Raw genomic sequence first — 7,353 nt, forward strand, 5'->3', positions numbered from 1 at the left:
GATTTTAAGTGGGAAGATGACGTGATCTGATTCATGTTCACATGGAGCACTCCAGATTCTGGGAGGGGAATGGGACGTAGGAAAGCAAGAGAAACCAAAGTGTTGGAAGGATTCCTATTTCCAGACTTCCTTCCAGCTGTCTGAAAATGCCCTTTAATTTCTTTCCAACCATCCAATTGCAGTCTTGCAGTTCCTAATAGGAGATGGAACAAGTTCTGAAGTTTAGAAATGTTGGAAGCACTGCAGAGCTTCCTGTCTTGTTGTCACTCCACTTCCACTCTCTATGTGGTCACCAAATATTTTGTCCAGCTTATCCCATGACATTTCCTGGTTCCCTTGTGATTGGGTGGGACCTTGTGACTGGTTTTGGAGAATGAATTGTGAGTGCACGTGCCCCATATTGCTGCAAGCCAAGGCATTGTATCGCTCACTGAAGACCCTCCAATGCAGTCTTCTTTCATGAGTATGCGTATGAGATGGTGGCTGCTCCATTAGCCTGGACCCCTGAGTAACCAAGAGGAGCAGAACACCCCTTGCCAACTCTAGATGTATCAATGAGCATGAACGAGAAATAAACCTTTTCTGTTTTAAGATATTGAAATGGGCCGGGTGCAGTGCTTCACGCCTGTAATCCCAGCACTTTGGTAGGCCGAGGTGGGCGGATCACCTGAGGTCAGGAGTTGGAGATCAGCATGGGCAAAATGGAAAAACCCCATCTCCACTAAAAAAAAAAAAAAAAAAATTAGCTGAGCTTGGTGGCGCATGCCTGTAATCCCAGCTACCCAGGAGGGTGAGGCAGGAGAGTCGCTTGAACCTGGGAGGCAGAGATTGCAGTGAGCTGAGTTTACACCACTGCTCTCCAGCCGGGGTGACAGAGTGGGACTCCATCTCAAAAAAAGAAAGGAAAAATTAGTTCAAACAAAATTGTTATGAGGGCTGGAGGAGCAGGATCTAGGCTGTCCTCTAGGAATGACTTCCAGAGCAGCATCTCAGAACTGGCCCATCAGAGAAAGAGGAAGAAGGGCCAGCAAAAAGCCACCTTCTGGACCAGGCGCAGTGGCTCACGCCTGTAATCCCATCACTTTGGGGGGCCAAGGTGGGCAGATCACAAGGTCAAGAGATCGAGACCATCCTAGCCAAAATGGTGAAACACCATCTCTACTAAAAATACGAAAATTACCCAGATGTGGTGGTGTGCACCTGTAGTCCAGGCTTCTCAGGAGGCTGAGACAGGAAAATCAATTAAACCCAGGAGGTAGAGGTCGCAGTGAGATGAGATCACGCCACTGCACTCCAGTCTGGTGATAGAGCGAGATTCCATCTCAAAAAAAAAAAAAGAAAAGAATAAAAGAAAGCCACCTTCTGATGTCTGGCTTCAGGATCACACCACCTTAACCATGGCCCAGATGCAGGAAACAATCCCTCCTCCTGCTGTTTGTCGAGCCACTTCTCATCTGCTATGAGCTCTATCAGCAAGTTGGATGCCTCATCTCCCTACCAAACTTCCTTCTAAACTCAAGTCTTTGCTGAGTCCATATGATTGGTGGTTCTGAATCAGACCAGGAGCTCTAGCTACAAGCGAGTCTGGAAAATACGTTACAGATTTTCACTTTCCAGTCTCTGCAGTACGAGAGATGTCCTAGAAAAACAGTGGAACAGATGTTAAAAGAGACAAGTGACTGGATCCACTACACTGTTTTTCCACCTGAAAAAATGGGTTTGTAATTCCTGCTCTACCTAATCACAGGGCTATGTTGAGGGGAAAACAAGACCGAAAATGTGGACCTACTCAAATATCACTGCCTTCTTGATATCAAACATACAAATCCTTCTGATAATCCTATATGGTCAGTATCATTATCTCCATTTTTAGCAAAATGAAGTTAAGGCTTTGGAGCCTGAGCTCACACAGGTAGTAAGCTTTAGGCTTGATGCCATAAAGTGACCAGCTTGTCCCAGCTTGAAAGTAGCCAGACTTGTTTTGTGTGTGTGTGTGTGTGAGATAGAGTTTTGCTCTTATCGCCCAGGCTGGAGTCCAATGGTGCGATCTCAGCTCACTGCAACCTCCGCCTCCCAGGTTCAACTGATTCTCGTGCCTCAGCCTCCCCCAATAGCTGGGATTACAGGTGCCTGCTACCACACCCAGCTATTTTTTTGTATTTTTAGTAGAGATAGAGTTTCACCATGTTGGCCAGGCTGTTCTTGAACTCCTGACCTCAAGTGATCCACCCACCTCGGCCTCCCAAAGTGCTGAGATTACAGGTATGAGCCACTGCACCCAGCCTAAATCAGCCAGACTTTCTACACTACCTCTCTGTCCCTGACGCTCAAGCCTCTTATAGCCTGGAAAGAATATTCTGTGTTTCTTAATTAGTGCTAATGGAACACGTGCATTTCCTCCAGACACAAAAATTCTCTGCATATTTCTGCCTATTTAACCACATGTTCTAATTGATATCTTTCCCCCTGCCCCACAACTAATTTATGTACTAATTAAAACTCTGTTTAAATGAATCACACTTGATTCAGGTCTCGCCTTCACCACGTTTTGCAGCAAGCTTCAAGGAGGCTCCTGGGGAACGTTCTTTCTGGGAGCGCTCGGTTTAGGGTTGGATGTAGGACCCTTCCCTTGTGCTCCCTAAAGACGGGGTCAGGCTGCCCCCAAACAGGACCAGGGGATGGTCTCTGAGTCAGCGGCTGGCGGCACTCAGTGTTTGAAGACATAGTATGTGCCAGGCACTAGCACAAGCGCAAGGTGAGACAAGCAATAATGGCTCAGGTTCTCTATCCAGCTGAGCTTTTAACAAGCTATGTGATTTGGGGCAAATTAGTGGACCTCTCAGAGCCTCCCTCTCCTCAGCTGTAAAATTTCACTAATGAATTTAACTTTCTTAGTAACGTTGAGGGGATTAAATGAGTTGATGCAGGCGTCCCCAAACCCCAGGCCGAGGGCTGGGAACCGAGCCACACAGCAGGAGGTGAGTAGTGGGTGAGCAGGAGGTAAGCGGTGGGCAAGTGGGAGTGGGAGATGAGCGGTGGGCGAGCGGGAGGTGAGCGGTGGGCAAGCGGGAGCAGGAAGTGAGCAGGGGGCAAACCAGCATCGCCACCTGAGCTTCACCTCCTGTCAGACCAGAAGCGGCATCAGATTCTCATAGAAGCGTAAACCCTATTGTGAACTGCGCATGAGAGGAACCGAGGTTGCACACTCCTTATGGGAATCTAATGTGGAACAGTTTCATCCCGAAAACATCCCCCGCCCCTAACGCCGGTCCATGGAAAAATCATCTTCCATGAAACTGGTCCCTGGTGTCAGAAAGGCTGGGAACCACTGAGTTAATGCATCTCAGAACACCAGTGACAGGGCATAAGGGTCACAAGCCGGGACTCTTGGGGTCAGGCTGGGGTCTTCTCTTTGCTACCTTTATGACCTATCACCAATGACACAACTTCTCTGGACCTCAGTTTTCTCATTTGTATTATGGAGTTAATGAAAGCACCTACCTCATTAGATTGTTCTCAAAATTACTATTAAGCATAATTTTACATTTGTATATACTAATGTCAACTCTGATTAGGTATACTGGTGAGAACTTTGCACACTTTATATTACATTTACTATCTTTTTTTAACTTTCATTTTATTTATTTATTTATTTATTTCGAGACAGAGTCTCTCTCTCACCCAGGCTGGAGTGCAGTGGCGCAATCTCAGCTCACTGTAACCTTCACCTCCAAGGTTCAAGCAATTCTCCTGCCTCAGCCTCCCAAGTAGCTGGGACTACAGGTGTATGCTACCATACCTGGCTAATTTTTGTATTTTTTGGTAGAGATGGGGTTTCATCATGTTGGCTAGGCTGGTCTCGAACTCCTGACCTCAGGTGATCCACCCACCTCAACCTCCCAAAGTGCTGGGATTACAGGGGTGAGCCATGGCACCCAGACTCAATTTAATTTTTAAGTTCAGGGGTGCATGTGCAAGTTTGTTATATAGGTAAACTTGTGTCACAGGGGTTTGTTGTACAGACCATCTCGTCACCCAGGTATCAAGCCTAGTATCCATTAGTTATTTCTCCTGCTCCTCTCCCTCCTCGCACCCTCCACCCTCTGGTAGGCCTCAGTGTGTGGTGTTCCCCTCTATGTGTTCCTGTGTTCTCATCACTTAGTTCCCACTGATAAGTATGTTCTCAAAATTAAATGAGATAGTAAAACAAAGCATTAAGGACAGTGTCTGGAATGTATTAAGTAATCAATAAGCGCTAAGCACTATTATTTTCATGTACTAGAGTATCCGAGACATAGTTTGCACTAGATAAATACTAGCTATCATCGGGAGACACAGCAAGCAACAGGAAACTTCCATCTTAGCAGTCCTGGGAGACCTGCTTTCTCTTGAGACCTTGATTGGCTCCACTCTGGGCCTCTAGGCATGGATTGAGGGCAGCTGTTCTTAAACTTGAACCAGAATCATCATCATCATCATCACCCACAGTCTTGTTAAAACAGATTTCTGGGCTCCACCCCCAGAGTATCAGACTTAGTAGGTTTAGGGTAGGAGCCTGATAACTCACATTTGTCAAGAGTCCCTGGTGCTGTTTGTCTGGGAACACTTTTTTTTTTTTTTTTTTTTTTTGAGACTAAGTCTCACTCTATTGCCCAGGCTGGAGTGCAGCGGTGAGATCTCAGCTCACTGCAGCCTCTGCCTCCTGGATTCAAATGATCCTCCTGCCTCAGCCTTCCGAGTAGCTGGGACTACAGGTGTGCACCACCATGCTTGGCTAATTTTTGTGTTTTTAGTAGAGACCGGGTTTTGCCATGACAAGGCCCAGGCTGGTCTCGAACTCCTGACCTCAGGTGATCTGCCTGACTCAGCCTCCCAAAGTGCTGGGATTACAGGCGTGAGCCAGCGCATCCGGCCCTAGGAACACATTTTGAGTCGTTGGTTTAGGTTAATTCTCAGAAAGCCCTCTTGTGTCCAGTCTGACCTCACTGGCCGCTGTCATGTCTCGCTGCTCTATACTGTCCTCTCAGGATGGTGGCTGCCATAGTCCCATTTGTGCTGAACAACACAGTTGTTCAATAATGCAGAATAATACAGAACGTCTAAGACTCGAATTTATAAAGAACAGAAATGTATTGGCTCATAGCTCTGGAGGCTGGGAAGGCTAAAGTCATGGCATTGGCAGATTTGGTGTCTGGTGAGGTGAGGCCATTCTCTTCTTCCAAGATGGCACCTCACAGACTCTGTCCTCTGGAGGGGAGAAAGCCTGGATGCTCACATGGCAGAAGGTGGAAGGGCCAAGAGGCACAAGGGGGCCAGACTCGTTAAAGGTCCCATCTCCTAATACTGTTAGAATTGTAATTCAATTTCAACATGAGTTTTGGAGAGGACAAACATTCGAACAATAGCAGCAACCTACCCGGAAAAGGACCACCAGAATTATCTCTTACATTCCCTCCTCTGTTGCTAAATGCTGCTTTCTTACCTTACAAAACTAACAACCAGCCAGCCAGGGAATGAATCTAAAAAGACCAAGTCCAGCCCTGCACCCTTGGGCTGAGAAGTTACCTCTTCCAGAGGTACTTAAGCAGCTCTTCAGCCCCTGACCAGCCCTGTCTAGGAAAGGGTTAATAATTGTTTTGTTTTGTTGGACTTCACCTGTGAGGGGTAACAGTCTCTCCATTTCCCACCCTAAAAGTAAATCAGTCTTTCTAGGGAAAAGTAGGATTAGAAAGATAAAGACCTAGGTTTTTTACATATATATTTTTAATTCCCTTAGTTCTGAATTTCATTAGCTTTGTGTTAATATTGTGATCAAAATTAATTTTAGACCAAAGGAAAAACCATTATTCCTTGTTTCCCTTAAAATATATTTTACCTTGAAACTTGGCAAGTAGAAAAATGCAATTCACTACAAAAGTGAGCATTGCTAAATTGCGGTATTATCTGTAGAGGAGTATTGAGGGGAAACAAAACAGAGAATTATAGAGAAAAATTCAAAGAAGAAAAAAATAAGACTAACACAAAAGAAAAAATAATACTGCAGACCAAAAGGAATGATTGTAAAATATTTTCTCATAAAAGGCCAAGTAGTAAATACTTTCAGTTTCAAGCCCAGTGGATTATACCAATATTAATATCCTGGTTGTACTGTTGTATTTAAGTTTTGCAAAATGTTACCATTGGGGGCAACTGAGCAAAGAGTACAATCTCTCTGTATTATTTCTTACAACTGTATATGAATATACAAAGATCTCAATCAAATTAACAATATATGTTTTCAGCTTTGCAGGCCATATGTGTTCTCTCTTGTAACAGATCAATTCTACCATTGTTGAGGGCAAGCAGCCAGTACAATAATATGTAAATGAGCGTGTGTGGCTGTGTTCCAATAAAACTTTACTTATGGAAATGAAATTTGAATTTCATACAGTTTTCTTTTTTTATTTGAGATGGAGTTTCACTCTGTAGCCAGGCTGGAGTGCAGTGGCGTGATCTCGGCTCACTGCAACCTCCGCCTCCCAGGTTCAATTGATCCTCCTGCCTCAGCCTCCCAAGTAACTGGGACTAGAGGAGCACACCACCATATCCAGCTAATTTTTGTATTTTTAGTAAAGATGCCATTTCACCATGTTGGCCAGGATAGTGTCGATCTCTTGACCGCGTGATGTGCCCACCTCAGCCTTTTAAAGGGCTGGGATTATAGCCATGAGCCACTGAGTCCGGCCAAATTTAATATAGTTTTCATGTAGCACAGATATTTGGCTTTTTATTTTTTTCAACACTTTAAAAATGTAAAAACCATTTCTAGCTCATGGGCAACACAGAAAGAAATGGTATTTAGATGTGGCCCACAGGTCGTAGTTTGCTGATCTCTGACCAAAAGAAAGCAGTGTACTCGAAGCATTATCTCTGCTTTCAAAACAATGGTATGGGTACTGTAGGGAAACTTTAGACAGGAATGTTTTTCTCTTTCCTGCAGTCGTTAAATAGTTAAACAACCCCCTGGGCTGCTGGGTGAAAAAGATGGTAAGGAGATGTGAGACATTTAAAAATATGAAGGAATCTGTACCTTTCTTTAATGGGGCATTTTTTTTTTCTGTCCAGATACTCATCAGGCAATGGCCAACAAAAGATGTTGATGTGCCTTTTTGTAGCACTTTGTCTTTATACATTTAAACATCAAATGTGCATCTCCTTAGGCCAAGTAATTTTATTTCTGTAAATTTTTCTCACAGATGTAAGCAAAAGTATTTGGTGGCACCTGGCCACAAAATTGAAATTTTTATTACAAAAGTTGGGGTTCTCCAGATAAATAGAACCAATAGGAATTTTATATATATACATATATAAAAT

This window comes from Hylobates moloch, unplaced genomic scaffold (assembly GCF_009828535.3).
Source record: "Hylobates moloch isolate HMO894 unplaced genomic scaffold, HMol_V3 SCAFFOLD_23, whole genome shotgun sequence".
Lineage (NCBI taxonomy): Eukaryota > Metazoa > Chordata > Mammalia > Primates > Hylobatidae > Hylobates > Hylobates moloch.